The sequence below is a fragment of the Nothobranchius furzeri genome, chromosome 3 (genome assembly GCF_043380555.1).
Source record: "Nothobranchius furzeri strain GRZ-AD chromosome 3, NfurGRZ-RIMD1, whole genome shotgun sequence".
In the NCBI taxonomy this organism is placed as follows: Eukaryota; Metazoa; Chordata; class Actinopteri; order Cyprinodontiformes; family Nothobranchiidae; genus Nothobranchius; species Nothobranchius furzeri.
The window spans coordinates 79,158,840-79,175,139 of NC_091743.1; the positions used below are offsets into that span (position 1 = coordinate 79,158,840).

The 16,300-nt window shown below is 39.4% G+C and overlaps 30 non-coding genes across 30 annotated transcripts; 15 read left to right on the plus strand and 15 right to left on the minus strand.

The window, feature by feature from the left end:
* The first annotated feature begins 640 nt into the window (after window positions 1-640).
* trnag-ucc (transfer RNA glycine (anticodon UCC)) lies at window positions 641-712 on the plus strand. Its single transcript has one exon. It is a non-coding gene; the product is annotated as a tRNA-Gly (tRNA).
* A 188-nt stretch (window positions 713-900) lies between these two features.
* Window positions 901-972, minus strand: trnae-cuc (transfer RNA glutamic acid (anticodon CUC)). The gene has a single exon. It is a non-coding gene; the product is annotated as a tRNA-Glu (tRNA).
* A 643-nt stretch (window positions 973-1,615) lies between these two features.
* On the plus strand, window positions 1,616-1,687 carry trnag-ucc (transfer RNA glycine (anticodon UCC)). Its single transcript has one exon. It is a non-coding gene; the product is annotated as a tRNA-Gly (tRNA).
* Window positions 1,688-1,876: 189 nt separating this feature from the next.
* On the minus strand, window positions 1,877-1,948 carry trnae-cuc (transfer RNA glutamic acid (anticodon CUC)). The gene has a single exon. It is a non-coding gene; the product is annotated as a tRNA-Glu (tRNA).
* Window positions 1,949-2,606: 658 nt separating this feature from the next.
* On the plus strand, window positions 2,607-2,678 carry trnag-ucc (transfer RNA glycine (anticodon UCC)). The gene has a single exon. It is a non-coding gene; the product is annotated as a tRNA-Gly (tRNA).
* A 189-nt stretch (window positions 2,679-2,867) lies between these two features.
* Window positions 2,868-2,939, minus strand: trnae-uuc (transfer RNA glutamic acid (anticodon UUC)). The gene has a single exon. It is a non-coding gene; the product is annotated as a tRNA-Glu (tRNA).
* Window positions 2,940-3,598: 659 nt separating this feature from the next.
* On the plus strand, window positions 3,599-3,670 carry trnag-ucc (transfer RNA glycine (anticodon UCC)). The gene has a single exon. It is a non-coding gene; the product is annotated as a tRNA-Gly (tRNA).
* Window positions 3,671-3,859: 189 nt separating this feature from the next.
* Window positions 3,860-3,931, minus strand: trnae-cuc (transfer RNA glutamic acid (anticodon CUC)). Its single transcript has one exon. It is a non-coding gene; the product is annotated as a tRNA-Glu (tRNA).
* Window positions 3,932-4,590: 659 nt separating this feature from the next.
* trnag-ucc (transfer RNA glycine (anticodon UCC)) lies at window positions 4,591-4,662 on the plus strand. The gene has a single exon. It is a non-coding gene; the product is annotated as a tRNA-Gly (tRNA).
* A 189-nt stretch (window positions 4,663-4,851) lies between these two features.
* On the minus strand, window positions 4,852-4,923 carry trnae-uuc (transfer RNA glutamic acid (anticodon UUC)). Its single transcript has one exon. It is a non-coding gene; the product is annotated as a tRNA-Glu (tRNA).
* A 659-nt stretch (window positions 4,924-5,582) lies between these two features.
* trnag-ucc (transfer RNA glycine (anticodon UCC)) lies at window positions 5,583-5,654 on the plus strand. The gene has a single exon. It is a non-coding gene; the product is annotated as a tRNA-Gly (tRNA).
* Window positions 5,655-5,843: 189 nt separating this feature from the next.
* trnae-cuc (transfer RNA glutamic acid (anticodon CUC)) lies at window positions 5,844-5,915 on the minus strand. The gene has a single exon. It is a non-coding gene; the product is annotated as a tRNA-Glu (tRNA).
* Window positions 5,916-6,573: 658 nt separating this feature from the next.
* Window positions 6,574-6,645, plus strand: trnag-ucc (transfer RNA glycine (anticodon UCC)). Its single transcript has one exon. It is a non-coding gene; the product is annotated as a tRNA-Gly (tRNA).
* A 189-nt stretch (window positions 6,646-6,834) lies between these two features.
* Window positions 6,835-6,906, minus strand: trnae-uuc (transfer RNA glutamic acid (anticodon UUC)). The gene has a single exon. It is a non-coding gene; the product is annotated as a tRNA-Glu (tRNA).
* Window positions 6,907-7,564: 658 nt separating this feature from the next.
* On the plus strand, window positions 7,565-7,636 carry trnag-ucc (transfer RNA glycine (anticodon UCC)). The gene has a single exon. It is a non-coding gene; the product is annotated as a tRNA-Gly (tRNA).
* A 189-nt stretch (window positions 7,637-7,825) lies between these two features.
* Window positions 7,826-7,897, minus strand: trnae-uuc (transfer RNA glutamic acid (anticodon UUC)). Its single transcript has one exon. It is a non-coding gene; the product is annotated as a tRNA-Glu (tRNA).
* Window positions 7,898-8,556: 659 nt separating this feature from the next.
* On the plus strand, window positions 8,557-8,628 carry trnag-ucc (transfer RNA glycine (anticodon UCC)). The gene has a single exon. It is a non-coding gene; the product is annotated as a tRNA-Gly (tRNA).
* Window positions 8,629-8,817: 189 nt separating this feature from the next.
* trnae-cuc (transfer RNA glutamic acid (anticodon CUC)) lies at window positions 8,818-8,889 on the minus strand. The gene has a single exon. It is a non-coding gene; the product is annotated as a tRNA-Glu (tRNA).
* A 658-nt stretch (window positions 8,890-9,547) lies between these two features.
* Window positions 9,548-9,619, plus strand: trnag-ucc (transfer RNA glycine (anticodon UCC)). The gene has a single exon. It is a non-coding gene; the product is annotated as a tRNA-Gly (tRNA).
* A 189-nt stretch (window positions 9,620-9,808) lies between these two features.
* Window positions 9,809-9,880, minus strand: trnae-uuc (transfer RNA glutamic acid (anticodon UUC)). The gene has a single exon. It is a non-coding gene; the product is annotated as a tRNA-Glu (tRNA).
* A 658-nt stretch (window positions 9,881-10,538) lies between these two features.
* Window positions 10,539-10,610, plus strand: trnag-ucc (transfer RNA glycine (anticodon UCC)). Its single transcript has one exon. It is a non-coding gene; the product is annotated as a tRNA-Gly (tRNA).
* A 1,181-nt stretch (window positions 10,611-11,791) lies between these two features.
* Window positions 11,792-11,863, minus strand: trnae-cuc (transfer RNA glutamic acid (anticodon CUC)). Its single transcript has one exon. It is a non-coding gene; the product is annotated as a tRNA-Glu (tRNA).
* Window positions 11,864-12,522: 659 nt separating this feature from the next.
* On the plus strand, window positions 12,523-12,594 carry trnag-ucc (transfer RNA glycine (anticodon UCC)). The gene has a single exon. It is a non-coding gene; the product is annotated as a tRNA-Gly (tRNA).
* A 189-nt stretch (window positions 12,595-12,783) lies between these two features.
* trnae-cuc (transfer RNA glutamic acid (anticodon CUC)) lies at window positions 12,784-12,855 on the minus strand. The gene has a single exon. It is a non-coding gene; the product is annotated as a tRNA-Glu (tRNA).
* Window positions 12,856-13,514: 659 nt separating this feature from the next.
* Window positions 13,515-13,586, plus strand: trnag-ucc (transfer RNA glycine (anticodon UCC)). Its single transcript has one exon. It is a non-coding gene; the product is annotated as a tRNA-Gly (tRNA).
* Window positions 13,587-13,775: 189 nt separating this feature from the next.
* On the minus strand, window positions 13,776-13,847 carry trnae-uuc (transfer RNA glutamic acid (anticodon UUC)). Its single transcript has one exon. It is a non-coding gene; the product is annotated as a tRNA-Glu (tRNA).
* A 659-nt stretch (window positions 13,848-14,506) lies between these two features.
* Window positions 14,507-14,578, plus strand: trnag-ucc (transfer RNA glycine (anticodon UCC)). Its single transcript has one exon. It is a non-coding gene; the product is annotated as a tRNA-Gly (tRNA).
* A 189-nt stretch (window positions 14,579-14,767) lies between these two features.
* trnae-cuc (transfer RNA glutamic acid (anticodon CUC)) lies at window positions 14,768-14,839 on the minus strand. The gene has a single exon. It is a non-coding gene; the product is annotated as a tRNA-Glu (tRNA).
* Window positions 14,840-15,498: 659 nt separating this feature from the next.
* On the plus strand, window positions 15,499-15,570 carry trnag-ucc (transfer RNA glycine (anticodon UCC)). The gene has a single exon. It is a non-coding gene; the product is annotated as a tRNA-Gly (tRNA).
* Window positions 15,571-15,759: 189 nt separating this feature from the next.
* On the minus strand, window positions 15,760-15,831 carry trnae-cuc (transfer RNA glutamic acid (anticodon CUC)). Its single transcript has one exon. It is a non-coding gene; the product is annotated as a tRNA-Glu (tRNA).
* Between the last annotated feature and the right edge of the window lie 469 nt (window positions 15,832-16,300).

The following is a 16,300-nucleotide window of genomic DNA, read 5'->3' on the forward strand; positions in this document are numbered from 1 at the left end:
CACCAAGTGAACACTTTCACAGTTGTATAGAATCAGTCATTCCATGAACTTGCATTGTCCAACTGACGTCCTGATTTTGGATTTCTTTTGCCACAAAAATGTGCGTAGAGTCCCATCGGTGTGTAAAATGACCTTCCGGAACGTCTACAATTAGGCTCAATTGTCTTAAATTCAGCAAGCAGTCAAGCACGCCTAAGAGCAAATATTTATTGCAACACATAGACTTTAAGAACCAAATTCTGGAAAAGTTTTTTTGTGTTGTGAACAAAAGCTATAGTGAACTAAAGCTATACTATGGCCTCAGACTGTCAACAGTCATGGAATTTGACGGAATGTACAGCGTTGGAGACTATTTTAGCACTGGAACTGCTATAGGTTTTTGGGTGGACATCTCTGTCATGTTGAAAATCAAAAGGTCTTTCTTTGATTACATTTTGTTGCCTTCCTGTGGATTAAGTTTCTTCTTAATGTAGATCAAATTGAACACAGACAACGGTTTCTGATCTGACTCTTTGTCAGCAGTCACTGATGGTGCAAGTCAAATTAGTTCAGTGCACAATAAAAATGTAAAACTTCAAACCCCAAGAATGACCAGTAATTGCATCTTTCCGATCATAACGATTTTACATTGAATTATGTGGCATTGGTGGTATAGTGGTGAGCATGGCTGCCTTCCAAGCAGTTGACCCGGGTTCGATTCCCGGCCAAAGCAAAGATTCATCTGGCCTACTTCAAATTAAGCAGATTGCAGAGTATTTCCTAATCCATTCTAAACATCACCAAACCTACTGATTGTGTAAATGTACCTGTTTCAATTATTTATATTAAAGCAGCCATTTCCTCAATTATGACATCAACAATGATTTTTGATAATAGATACAGAGTACAGTAATGAAACTCTTCCCTGACCGGGAATCGAACCCGGGCCACGACGGTGAGAGCGTCGGATCCTAGCCACTAGACCATCAGGGAGACACTATTCCTCTTTATCCACCAAGTGATTGCTTGCACAGTTGTATAGAATCAGTCATTCCATGAACTTGCATTGTCCAACTGACGTCCTGATTTTGGATTTCTTTTGCCACAAAAATGTGCGTAGAGTCCCATCGGTGTGTAAAATGACCTTCCGGAACGTCTACAATTAGGCTCAATTGTCTTAAATTTAGCAAGCAGTCAAGCACGCCTAAGAGCAAATATTTATTGCAACACATAGACTTTAAGAACCAAATTCTGGAAAAGTTTTTTTGTGTTGTGAACTAAAGTTATACTATGGCCTCAGACTGTCAACAGTCATGGAATTTGACGGAATGTACAGCGTTGGAGACTATTTTAGCACTGGAACTGCTATAGGTTTTTGGGTGGACATCACTGTCATGTTGAAAATCAAAAGGTCTTTCTTTGATTACATTTTGTTGCCTTCCTGTGGATTAAGTTTCATCTTAATGTAGATCAAATTGAACACAGACAACGGTTTCTGATCTGACTCTTTGTCAGCAGTCACTGATGGTGCAAGTCAAATTAGTTTAGTGCACAATAAAAATGTAAAACTTCAAACCCCAAGAAAGACCAGTCATTTCATCTTTCCGATCATAACGATTTTACATTGAATTATGTGGCATTGGTGGTTTAGTGGTGAGCATAGCTGCCTTCCAAGCAGTTGACCTGGGTTCGATTCCCGGCCAATGCAAAGATTTATCTGTCCTACTTCGAAGTAAGCAGATTGCAGAGTATTTCCTAATCCATTCTAAACATCACCAAACCTACTGATTGTGTAAATGTACCTGTTTTTAATTATTTATCTTAAAGCAGCCATTTCCTCAATTATGTCATCAACAATGATTTTTGACAATAGATACAGAGTACAGTAATGAAACTCTTCCCTGACCGGGAATCGAACCCGGGCCACGACGGTGAGAGCGTCGGATCCTAGCCACTAGACCATCAGGGAGACACTATTCCTCTTTATACACCAAGTGAACGCTTGCACAGTTGTATAGAATCAGTCATTCCATGAACTTGCATTGTCCAACTGACGTCCTGATTTTGGATTTCTTTTGCCACAAAAATGTGCGTAGAGTCCCATCGGTGTGTAAAATGACCTTCCGGAACGTCTACAATTAGGCTCAATTGTCTTAAATTCAGCAAGCAGTCAAGCACGCCTAAGAGCAAATATTTATTGCAACACATAGACTTTAAGAACCAAATTCTGGAAAAGTTTTTTTGTGTTGTGAACAAAAGCTATAGTGAACTAAAGCTATACTATGGCCTCAAACTGTCAACAGTCATGGAATTTGACAGAATGTACAGCGTTGGAGACTATTTTAGCACTGGAACTGCTATAGGTTTTTGGGTGGACATCTCTGTCATGTTGAAAATCAAAAGGTCTTTCTTTGATTACATTTTGTTGCCTTCCTGTGGATTAAGTTTCATCTTAATGTAGATCAAATTGAACACAGACAACGGTTTCTGATCTGACTCTTTGTCAGCAGTCACTGATGGTGCAAGTCAAATTAGTTTAGTGCACAATAAAAATGTAAAACTTCAAACCCCAAGAAAGACCAGTCATTTCATCTTTCCGATCATAACGATTTTTCATTGACTACGTGGCATTGGTGGTATAGTGGTGAGCATAGCTGCCTTCCAAGCAGTTGACCCGGGTTCGATTCCCGGCCAATGCAAAGATTCATCTGTCCTACTTCAAATTAAGCAGATTGCATAGTATTTCCTAATCCATTCTAAACATCACCAAAATTACTGATTGTGTAAATGAACCTATTTTTAATTATTTATCTTAAAGCAGCCATTTCCTCAATTATGTCATTAACAATGATATTTGACATTAGATAATGAATATAGAAATGAAACTCTTCTCTGACCGGGAATCGAACCCGGGCCACGACGGTGAAAGCGTCGGATCCTAGCCACTAGACCATCAGGGAGACACTCTTCCTCTTAATCCACCAAGTGAACACTTGCACAGTTGTATAGAATCAGTCATTCCATGAACTTGCATTGTCCAACTGACGTCCTGATTTTGGATTTCTTTTGCCACAAAAATGTGCGTAGAGTCCCATCGGTGTGTAAAATGACCTTCCGGAACGTCTACAATTAGGCTCAATTGTCTTAAATTCAGCAAGCAGTCAAGCACGCCTAAGAGCAAATATTTATTGCAACACATAGACTTTAAGAACCAAATTCTGGAAAAGTTTTTTTGTGTTGTGAACAAAAGCTATAGTGAACTAAAGCTATACTATGGCCTCAAACTGTCAACAGTCATGGAATTTGACGGAATGTACAGCGTTGGAGACTATTTTAGCACTGGAACTGCTATAGGTTTTTGGGTGGACATCTCTGTCATGTTGAAAATCAAAAGGTCTTTCTTTGATTACATTTTGTTGCCTTCCTGTGGATTAAGTTTCTTCTTAATGTAGATCAAATTGAACACAGACAACGGTTTCTGATCTGACTCTTTGTCAGCAGTCACTGATGGTGCAAGTCAAATTAGTTCAGTGCACAATAAAAATGTAAAACTTCAAACCCCAAGAATGACCAGTAATTGCATCTTTCCGATCATAACGATTTTACATTGAATTATGTGGCATTGGTGGTATAGTGGTGAGCATAGCTGCCTTCCAAGCAGTTGACCCGGGTTCGATTCCCGGCCAATGCAAAGATTTATCTGTCCTACTTCGAAGTAAGCAGATTGCAGAGTATTTCCTAATCCATTCTAAACATCACCAAACCTACTGATTGTGTAAATGTACCTGTTTTTAATTGTTTATCTTAAAGCAGCCATTTCCTCAATTATGTGATCAACAATGATTTTTGACAAGAGATACTGAGTACAGAAATGAAACTCTTCCCTGACCGGGAATCGAACCCGGGCCACGACGGTGAGAGCATCGGATCCTAGCCACTAGACCATCAGGGAGACACTATTCTTCTTTATCCACCAAGTGAACGCTTGCACAGTTGTATAGAATCAGTCATTCCATGAACTTGCATTGTCCAACTGACGTCCTGATTTTGGATTTCTTTTGCCACAAAAATGTGCGTAGAGTCCCATCGGTGTGTAAAATGACCTTCCGGAACGTCTACAATTAGGCTCAATTGTCTTAAATTCAGCAAGCAGTCAAGCATGCCTAAGAGCAAATATTTATTGCAACACATAGACTTTAAGAACCAAATTCTGGAAAAGTTTTTTTGTGTTGTGAACAAATGCTATAGTGAACTAAAGCTATACTATGGCCTCAGACTGTCAACAGTCATGGAATTTGACGGAATGTACAGCGTTGGAGACTATTTTAGCACTGGAACTGCTATAGGTTTTTGGGTGGACATCTCTGTCATGTTGAAAATCAAAAGGTCTTTCTTTGATTACATTTTGTTGCCTTCCTGTGGATTAAGTTTCTTCTTAATGTAGATCAAATTGAACACAGACAACGGTTTCTGATCTGACTCTTTGTCAGCAGTCACTGATGGTGCAAGTCAAATTAGTTTAGTGCACAATAAAAATGTAAAACTTCAAACCCCAAGAAAGACCAGTCATTTCATCTTTCCGATCATAACGATTTTACATTGAATTACGTGGCATTGGTGGTATAGTGGTGAGCATAGCTGCCTTCCAAGCAGTTGACCCGGGTTCGATTCCCGGCCAATGCAAAGATTCATCTGTCCTACTTCAAATTAAGCAGATTGCAGAGTATTTCCTAATCCATTCTAAACATCACCAAAATTACTGATTGTGTAAATGTACCTATTTTTAATTATTTATCTTAAAGCAGCCATTTCCTCAATTATGTCATTAACAATGATATTTGACATTAGATAATGAATATAGAAATGAAACTCTTCCCTGACCGGGAATCGAACCCGGGCCACGACGGTGAAAGCGTCGGATCTTAGCCACTAGACCATCAGGGAGACACTCTCCCTCTTAATCCACCAAGTGAACACTTGCACAGTTGTATAGAATCAGTCATTCCATGAACTTGCATTGTCCAACTGACGTCCTGATTTTGGATTTCTTTTGCCACAAAAATGTGCGTAGAGTCCCATCGGTGTGTAAAATGACCTTCCGGAACGTCTACAATTAGGCTCAATTGTCTTAAATTCAGCAAGCAGTCAAGCACGCCTAAGAGCAAATATTTATTGCAACACATAGACTTTAAGAACCAAATTCTGGAAAAGTTTTTTTGTGTTGTGAACAAAAGCTATAGTGAACTAAAGCTATACTATGGCCTCAGACTGTCAACAGTCATGGAATTTGACGGAATGTACAGCGTTGGAGACTATTTTAGCACTGGAACTGCTATAGGTTTTTGGGTGGACATCACTGTCATGTTGAAAATCAAAAGGTCTTTCTTTGATTACATTTTGTTGCCTTCCTGTGGATTAAGTTTCATCTTAATGTAGATCAAATTGAACACAGACAACGGTTTCTGATCTGACTCTTTGTCAGCAGTCACTGATGGTGCAAGTCAAATTAGTTTAGTGCACAATAAAAATGTAAAACTTCAAACCCCAAGAAAGACCAGTCATTTCATCTTTCCGATCATAACGATTTTACATTGAATTACGTGGCATTGGTGGTATAGTGGAGAGCATAGCTGCCTTCCAAGCAGTTGACCTGGGTTCGATTCCCGGCCAATGCAAAGATTCATCTGTCCTACTTCAAATTAAGCAGATTGCAGAGTATTTCCTAATCCATTCTAAACATCACCAAACCTAGTGATTGCGTAAATGTACCTGTTTTTAATTGTTTATCTTAAAGCAGCCATTTCCTCAATTATGTGATCAACAATGATTTTTGACAAGAGATACTGAGTACAGAAATGAAACTCTTCCCTGACCGGGAATCGAACCCGGGCCACGACGGTGAGAGCATCGGATCCTAGCCACTAGACCATCAGGGAGACACTATTCTTCTTTATCCACCAAGTGAACGCTTGCACAGTTGTATAGAATCAGTCATTCCATGAACTTGCATTGTCCAACTGACGTCCTGATTTTGGATTTCTTTTGCCACAAAAATGTGCGTAGAGTCCCATCGGTGTGTAAAATGACCTTCCGGAACGTCTACAATTAGGCTCAATTGTCTTAAATTCAGCAAGCAGTCAAGCACGCCTAAGAGCAAATATTTATTGCAACACATAGACTTTAAGAACCAAATTCTGGAAAAGTTTTTTTGTGTTGTGAACAAAAGCTATAGTGAACTAAAGCTATACTATGGCCTCAAACTGTCAACAGTCATGGAATTTGACGGAATGTACAGCGTTGGAGACTATTTTAGCACTGGAACTGCTATAGGTTTTTGGGTGGACATCTCTGTCATGTTGAAAATCAAAAGGTCTTTCTTTGATTACATTTTGTTGCCTTCCTGTGGATTAAGTTTCATCTTAATGTAGATCAAATTGAACACAGACAACGGTTTCTGATCTGACTCTTTGTCAGCAGTCACTGATGGTGCAAGTCAAATTAGTTTAGTGCACAATAAAAATGTAAAACTTCAAACCCCAAGAAAGACCAGTCATTTCATCTTTCCGATCATGACGATTTTTCATTGACTACGTGGCATTGGAGGTATAGTGGTGAGCATAGCTGCCTTCCAAGCAGTTGACCCGGGTTCGATTCCCGGCCAATGCAAACATTCATCTGTCCTACTTCAAATTAAGCAGATTGCATAGTATTTCCTAATCCATTCTAAACATCACCAAAATTACTGATTGTGTAAATGAACCTATTTTTAATTATTTATCTTAAAGCAGCCATTTCCTCAATTATGTCATTAACAATGATATTTGACATTAGATAATGAATATAGAAATGAAACTCTTCCCTGACCGGGAATCAAACCCGGGCCACGACGGTGAAAGCGTCGGATCCTAGCCACTAGACCATCAGGGAGACACTCTCCCTCTTAATCCACCAAGTGAACACTTGCACAGTTGTATAGAATCAGTCATTCCATGAACTTGCATTGTCCAACTGACGTCCTGATTTTGGATTTCTTTTGCCACAAAAATGTGCGTAGAGTCCCATCGGTGTGTAAAATGACCTTCCGGAACGTCTACAATTAGGCTCAATTGTCTTAAATTCAGCAAGCAGTCAAGCACGCCTAAGAGCAAATATTTATTGCAACACATAGACTTTAAGAACCAAATTCTGGAAAAGTTTTTTTGTTTTGTGAACAAAAGCTATAGTGAACTAAAGCTATACTATGGCCTCAAACTGTCAACAGTCATGGAATTTGACGGAATGTACAGCGTTGGAGACTATTTTAGCACTGGAACTGCTATAGGTTTTTGGGTGGACATCTCTGTCATGTTGAAAATCAAAAGGTCTTTCTTTGATTACATTTTGTTGCCTTCCTGTGGATTAAGTTTCATCTTAATGTAGATCAAATTGAACACAGACAACGGTTTCTGATCTGACTCTTTGTCAGCAGTCACTGATGGTGCAAGTCAAATTAGTTTAGTGCACAATAAAAATGTAAAACTTCAAACCCCAAGAAAGACCAGTCATTTCATCTTTCCGATCATGACGATTTTTCATTGACTACGTGGCATTGGAGGTATAGTGGTGAGCATAGCTGCCTTCCAAGCAGTTGACCCGGGTTCGATTCCCGGCCAATGCAAAGATTCATCTGTCCTACTTCAAATTAAGCAGATTGCATAGTATTTCCTAATCCATTCTAAACATCACCAAAATTACTGATTGTGTAAATGAACCTATTTTTAATTATTTATCTTAAAGCAGCCATTTCCTCAATTATGTCATTAACAATGATATTTGACATTAGATAATGAATATAGAAATGAAACTCTTCCCTGACCGGGAATCAAACCCGGGCCACGACGGTGAAAGCGTCGGATCCTAGCCACTAGACCATCAGGGAGACACTCTTCCTCTTAATCCACCAAGTGAACACTTGCACAGTTGTATAGAATCAGTCATTCCATGAACTTGCATTGTCCAACTGACGTCCTGATTTTGGATTTCTTTTGCCACAAAAATGTGCGTAGAGTCCCATCGGTGTGTAAAATGACCTTCCGGAACGTCTACAATTAGGCTCAATTGTCTTAAATTCAGCAAGCAGTCAAGCACGCCTAAGAGCAAATATTTATTGCAACACATAGACTTTAAGAACCAAATTCTGGAAAAGTTTTTTTGTGTTGTGAACAAAAGCTATAGTGAACTAAAGCTATACTATGGCCTTAGACTGTCAACAGTCATGGAATTTGACGGAATGTACAGCGTTGGAGACTATTTTAGCACTGGAACTGCTATAGGTTTTTGGGTGGACATCTCTGTCATGTTGAAAATCAAAAGGTCTTTCTTTGATTACATTTTGTTGCCTTCCTGTGGATTAAGTTTCTTCTTAATGTAGATCAAATTGAACACAGACAACGGTTTCTGATCTGACTCTTTGTCAGCAGTCACTGATGGTGCAAGTCAAATTAGTTCAGTGCACAATAAAAATGTAAAACTTCAAACCCCAAGAATGACCAGTAATTGCATCTTTCCGATCATAACGATTTTACATTGAATTACGTGGCATTGGTGGTATAGTGGAGAGCATAGCTGCCTTCCAAGCAGTTGACCTGGGTTCGATTCCCGGCCAATGCAAAGATTCATCTGTCCTACTTCAAATTAAGCAGATTGCAGAGTATTTCCTAATCCATTCTAAACATCACCAAACCTAGTGATTGCGTAAATGTACCTGTTTTTAATTGTTTATCTTAAAGCAGCCATTTCCTCAATTATGTGATCAACAATGATTTTTGACAAGAGATACTGAGTACAGAAATGAAACTCTTCCCTGACCGGGAATCGAACCCGGGCCACGACGGTGAGAGCATCGGATCCTAGCCACTAGACCATCAGGGAGACACTATTCTTCTTTATCCACCAAGTGAACGCTTGCACAGTTGTATAGAATCAGTCATTCCATGAACTTGCATTGTCCAACTGACGTCCTGATTTTGGATTTCTTTTGCCACAAAAATGTGCGTAGAGTCCCATCGGTGTGTAAAATGACCTTCCGGAACGTCTACAATTAGGCTCAATTGTCTTAAATTCAGCAAGCAGTCAAGCACGCCTAAGAGCAAATATTTATTGCAACACATAGACTTTAAGAACCAAATTCTGGAAAAGTTTTTTTGTGTTGTGAACAAAAGCTATAGTGAACTAAAGCTATACTATGGCCTCAAACTGTCAACAGTCATGGAATTTGACGGAATGTACAGCGTTGGAGACTATTTTAGCACTGGAACTGCTATAGGTTTTTGGGTGGACATCTCTGTCATGTTGAAAATCAAAAGGTCTTTCTTTGATTACATTTTGTTGCCTTCCTGTGGATTAAGTTTCATCTTAATGTAGATCAAATTGAACACAGACAACGGTTTCTGATCTGACTCTTTGTCAGCAGTCACTGATGGTGCAAGTCAAATTAGTTTAGTGCACAATAAAAATGTAAAACTTCAAACCCCAAGAAAGACCAGTCATTTCATCTTTCCGATCATGACGATTTTTCATTGACTACGTGGCATTGGAGGTATAGTGGTGAGCATAGCTGCCTTCCAAGCAGTTGACCCGGGTTCGATTCCCGGCCAATGCAAAGATTCATCTGTCCTACTTCAAATTAAGCAGATTGCATAGTATTTCCTAATCCATTCTAAACATCACCAAAATTACTGATTGTGTAAATGAACCTATTTTTAATTATTTATCTTAAAGCAGCCATTTCCTCAATTATGTCATTAACAATGATATTTGACATTAGATAATGAATATAGAAATGAAACTCTTCCCTGACCGGGAATCAAACCCGGGCCACGACGGTGAAAGCGTCGGATCCTAGCCACTAGACCATCAGGGAGACACTCTCCCTCTTAATCCACCAAGTGAACACTTGCACAGTTGTATAGAATCAGTCATTCCATGAACTTGCATTGTCCAACTGACGTCCTGATTTTGGATTTCTTTTGCCACAAAAATGTGCGTAGAGTCCCATCGGTGTGTAAAATGACCTTCCGGAACGTCTACAATTAGGCTCAATTGTCTTAAATTCAGCAAGCAGTCAAGCACGCCTAAGAGCAAATATTTATTGCAACACATAGACTTTAAGAACCAAATTCTGGAAAAGTTTTTTTGTGTTGTGAACAAAAGCTATAGTGAACTAAAGCTATACTATGGCCTCAGACTGTCAACAGTCATGGAATTTGACGGAATGTACAGCGTTGGAGACTATTTTAGCACTGGAACTGCTATAGGTTTTTGGGTGGACATCTCTGTCATGTTGAAAATCAAAAGGTCTTTCTTTGATTACATTTTGTTGCCTTCCTGTGGATTAAGTTTCATCTTAATGTAGATCAAATTGAACACAGACAACGGTTTCTGATCTGACTCTTTGTCAGCAGTCACTGATGGTGCAAGTCAAATTAGTTTAGTGCACAATAAAAATGTAAAACTTCAAACCCCAAGAAAGACCAGTCATTTCATCTTTCCGATCATGAAGATTTTTCATTGACTACGTGGCATTGGAGGTATAGTGGTGAGCATAGCTGCCTTCCAAGCAGTTGACCCGGGTTCGATTCCCGGCCAATGCAAAGATTCATCTGTCCTACTTCAAATTAAGCAGATTGCATAGTATTTCCTAATCCATTCTAAACATCACCAAAATTACTGATTGTGTAAATGAACCTATTTTTAATTATTTATCTTAAAGCAGCCATTTCCTCAATTATGTCATTAACAATGATATTTGACATTAGATAATGAATATAGAAATGAAACTCTTCCCTGACCGGGAATCAAACCCGGGCCACGCCGGTGAAAGCGTCGGATCCTAGCCACTAGACCATCAGGGAGACGCTCTTCCTCTTAATCCACCAAGTGAACACTTGCACAGTTGTATAGAATCAGTCATTCCATGAACTTGCATTGTCCAACTGACGTCCTGATTTTGGATTTCTTTTGCCACAAAAATGTGCGTAGAGTCCCATCGGTGTGTAAAATGACCTTCCGGAACGTCTACAATTAGGCTCAATTGTCTTAAATTCAGCAAGCAGTCAAGCACGCCTAAGAGCAAATATTTATTGCAACACATAGACTTTAAGAACCAAATTCTGGAAAAGTTTTTTTGTGTTGTGAACAAAAGCTATAGTGAACTAAAGCTATACTATGGCCTTAGACTGTCAACAGTCATGGAATTTGACGGAATGTACAGCGTTGGAGACTATTTTAGCACTGGAACTGCTATAGGTTTTTGGGTGGACATCTCTGTCATGTTGAAAATCAAAAGGTCTTTCTTTGATTACATTTTGTTGCCTTCCTGTGGATTAAGTTTCTTCTTAATGTAGATCAAATTGAACACAGACAACGGTTTCTGATCTGACTCTTTGTCAGCAGTCACTGATGGTGCAAGTCAAATTAGTTCAGTGCACAATAAAAATGTAAAACTTCAAACCCCAAGAATGACCAGTAATTGCATCTTTCCGATCATAACGATTTTACATTGAATTATGTGGCATTGGTGGTATAGTGGTGAGCATAGCTGCCTTCCAAGCAGTTGACCTGGGTACGATTCCCGGCCAATGCAAAGATTTATCTGTCCTACTTCGAAGTAAGCAGATTGCGGAGTATTTCCTAATCCATTCTAAACATCACCAAACCTACTGATTGTGTAAATGTACCTGTTTTTAATTGTTTATCTTAAAGCAGCCATTTCCTCAATTATGTCATCAACAATGATTTTTGACAAGAGATTCTGAGTACAGAAATGAAACTCTTCCCTGACCGGGAATCAAACCCGGGCCACGACGGTGAGAGCGTCGGATCCTAGCCACTAGACCATCAGGGAGACACTATTCTTCTTTATCCACCAAGTGAACGCTTGCACAGTTGTATAGAATCAGTCATTCCATGAACTTGCATTGTCCAACTGACGTCCTGATTTTGGATTTCTTTTGCCACAAAAATGTGCGTAGAGTCCCATCGGTGTGTAAAATGACCTTCCGGAACGTCTACAATTAGGCTCAATTGTCTTAAATTCAGCAAGCAGTCAAGCACGCCTAAGAGCAAATATTTATAGCAACACATAGACTTTAAGAACCAAATTCTGGAAAAGTTTTTTTGTGTTGTGAACAAAAGCTATAGTGAACTAAAGCTATACTATGGCCTCAGACTGTCAACAGTCATGGAATTTGACGGAATGTACAGCGTTGGAGACTATTTTAGCACTGGAACTGCTATAGGTTTTTGGGTGGACATCTCTGTCATGTTGAAAATCAAAAGGTCTTTCTTTGATTACATTTTGTTGCCTTCCTGTGGATTAAGTTTCTTCTTAATGTAGATCAAATTGAACACAGACAACGGTTTCTGATCTGACTCTTTGTCAGCAGTCACTGATGGTGCAAGTCAAATTAGTTCAGTGCACAATAAAAATGTAAAACTTCAAACCCCAAGAATGACCAGTAATTGCATCTTTCCGATCATAACGATTTTACATTGAATTATGTGGCATTGGTGGTATAGTGGTGAGCATAGCTGGCTTCCAAGCAGTTGACCCGGGTTCGATTCCCGGCCAATGCAAAGATTTATCTGTCCTACTTCGAAGTAAGCAGATTGCAGAGTATTTCCTAATCCATTCTAAACATCACCAAACCTAGTGATTGCGTAAATGTACCTGTTTTTAATTGTTTATCTTAAAGCAGCCATTACCTCAATTATGTCATCAACAATGATTTTTGACAAGAGATACTGAGTACAGAAATGAAACTCTTCCCTGACCGGGAATCGAACCCGGGCCACGACAGTGAGAGCGTCGGATCCTAGCCACTAGACCATCAGGGAGACACTATTCTTCTTTTTCCACCAAGTGAACGCTTGCACAGTTGTATAGAATCAGTCATTCCATGAACTTGCATTGTCCAACTGACGTCCTGATTTTGGATTTCTTTTGCCACAAAAATGTGCGTAGAGTCCCATCGGTGTGTAAAATGACCTTCCGGAACGTCTACAATTAGGCTCAATTGTCTTAAATTCAGCAAGCAGTCAAGCACGCCTAAGAGCAAATATTTATAGCAACACATAGACTTTAAGAACCAAATTCTGGAAAAGTGTTTTTGTGTTGTGAACAAAAGCTATAGTGAACTAAAGCTATACTATGGCCTCAGACTGTCAACAGTCATGGAATTTGACGGAATGTACAGCGTTGGAGACTATTTTAGCACTGGAACTGCTATAGGTTTTTGGGTGGACATCTCTGTCATGTTGAAAATCAAAAGGTCTTTCTTTGATTACATTTTGTTGCCTTCCTGTGGATTAAGTTTCTTCTTAATGTAGATCAAATTGAACACAGACAACGGTTTCTGATCTGACTCTTTGTCAGCAGTCACTGATGGTGCAAGTCAAATTAGTTCAGTGCACAATAAAAATGTAAAACTTCAAACCCCAAGAATGACCAGTAATTGCATCTTTCCGATCATAACGATTTTACATTGAATTATGTGGCATTGGTGGTATAGTGGTGAGCATAGCTGGCTTCCAAGCAGTTGACCCGGGTTCGATTCCCGGCCAATGCAAAGATTTATCCGTCCTACTTCAAATTAAGCAGATTGCAGAGTATTTCCTAATCCATTCTAAACATCACCAAACCTACTGATTGCGTAAATGTACCTGTTTTTAATTGTTTATCTTAAAGCAGCCATTTCCTCAATTATGACATTAACAATGATATTTGACATTAGATAATGAATATAGAAATGAAACTCTTCCCTGACCGGGAATCGAACCCGGGCCACGACGGTGAAAGCGTCGGATCCTAGCCACTAGACCATCAGGGAGACACTCTCCCTCTTAATCCACCAAGTGAACACTTGCACAGTTGTATAGAATCAGTCATTCCATGAACTTGCATTGTCCAACTGACGTCCTGATTTTGGATTTCTTTTGCCACAAAAATGTGCGTAGAGTCCCATCGGTGTGTAAAATGACCTTCCGGAACATCTACAATTAGGCTCAATTGTCTTAAATTCAGCAAGCAGTCAAGCACGCCTAAGAGCAAATATTTATTGCAACACATAGACTTTAAGAACCAAATTCTGGAAAAGTTTTTTTGTGTTGTGAACAAAAGCTATAGTGAACTAAAGCTATACTATGGCCTTAGACTGTCAACAGTCATGGAATTTGACGGAATGTACAGCGTTGGAGACTATTTTAGCACTGGAACTGCTATAGGTTTTTGGGTGGACATCTCTGTCATGTTGAAAATCAAAAGGTCTTTCTTTGATTACATTTTGTTGCCTTCCTGTGGATTAAGTTTCTTCTTAATGTAGATCAAATTGAACACAGACAACGGTTTCTGATCTGACTCTTTGTCAGCAGTCACTGATGGTGCAAGTCAAATTAGTTCAGTGCACAATAAAAATGTAAAACTTCAAACCCCAAGAATGACCAGTAATTGCATCTTTCCGATCATAACGATTTTACATTGAATTATGTGGCATTGGTGGTATAGTGGTGAGCATAGCTGCCTTCCAAGCAGTTGACCCGGGTTCGATTCCCGGCCAATGCAAAGATTTATCTGGCCTACTTCAAATTAAGCAGATTGCAGAGTATTTCCTAATCCATTCTAAACATCACCAAAACTACTGATTGTGTAAATGTACCTGTTTTTAATTGTTTATCTTAAAGCAGCCATTTCCTCAATTATGTGATCAACAATGATTTTTGACAAGAGATACTGAGTACAGAAATGAAACTCTTCCCTGACCGGGAATCGAACCCGGGCCACGACGGTGAGAGCGTCGGATCCTAGCCACTAGACCATCAGGGAGACACTATTCTTCTTTATCCACCAAGTGAACGCTTGCACAGTTGTATAGAATCAGTCATTCCATGAACTTGCATTGTCCAACTGACGTCCTGATTTTGGATTTCTTTTGCCACAAAAATGTGCGTAGAGTCCCATCGGTGTGTAAAATGACCTTCCGGAACGTCTACAATTAGGCTCAATTGTCTTAAATTCAGCAAGCAGTCAAGCACGCCTAAGAGCAAATATTTATAGCAACACATAGACTTTAAGAACCAAATTCTGGAAAAGTTTTTTTGTGTTGTGAACAAAAGCTATAGTGAACTAAAGCTATACTATGGCCTCAGACTGTCAACAGTCATGGAATTTGACGGAATGTACAGCGTTGGAGACTATTTTAGCACTGGAACTGCTATAGGTTTTTGGGTGGACATCTCTGTCATGTTGAAAATCAAAAGGTCTTTCTTTGATTACATTTTGTTGCCTTCCTGTGGATTAAGTTTCTTCTTAATGTAGATCAAATTGAACACAGACAACGGTTTCTGATCTGACTCTTTGTCAGCAGTCACTGATGGTGCAAGTCAAATTAGTTCAGTGCACAATAAAAATGTAAAACTTCAAAACCCAAGAATGACCAGTAATTGCATCTTTCCGATCATAACGATTTTACATTGAATTATGTGGCATTGGTGGTATAGTGGTGAGCATAGCTGGCTTCCAAGCAGTTGACCCGGGTTCGATTCCCGGCCAATGCAAAGATTTATCTGTCCTACTTCGAAGTAAGCAGATTGCAGAGTATTTCCTAATCCATTCTAAACATCACCAAACCTAGTGATTGCGTAAATGTACCTGTTTTTAATTGTTTATCTTAAAGCAGCCATTTCCTCAATTATGTCATCAACAATGATTTTTGACAAGAGATACTGAGTTCAGAAATGAAACTCTTCCCTGACCGGGAATCGAACCCGGGCCACGACGGTGAGAGCGTCGGATACTAGCCACTAGACCATCAGGGAGACACTATTCTTCTTTTTCCACCAAGTGAACGCTTGCACAGTTGTATAGAATCAGTCATTCCATGAACTTGCATTGTCCAACTGACGTCCTGATTTTGGATTTCTTTTGCCACAAAAATGTGCGTAGAGTCCCATCGGTGTGTAAAATGACCTTCCGGAACGTCTACAATTAGGCTCAATTGTCTTAAATTCAGCAAGCAGTCAAGCACGCCTAAGAGCAAATATTTATTGCAACACATAGACTTTAAGAACCAAATTCTGGAAAAGTGTTTTTGTGTTGTGAACAAAAGCTATAGTGAACTAAAGCTATACTATGGCCTCAAACTGTCAACAGTCATGGAATTTGACGGAATGTACAGCGTTGGAGACTATTTTAGCACTGGAACTGCTATAGGTTTTTGGGTGGACATCTCTGTCATGTTGAAAATCAAAAGGTCTTTCTTTGATTACATTTTGTTGCCTTCCTGTG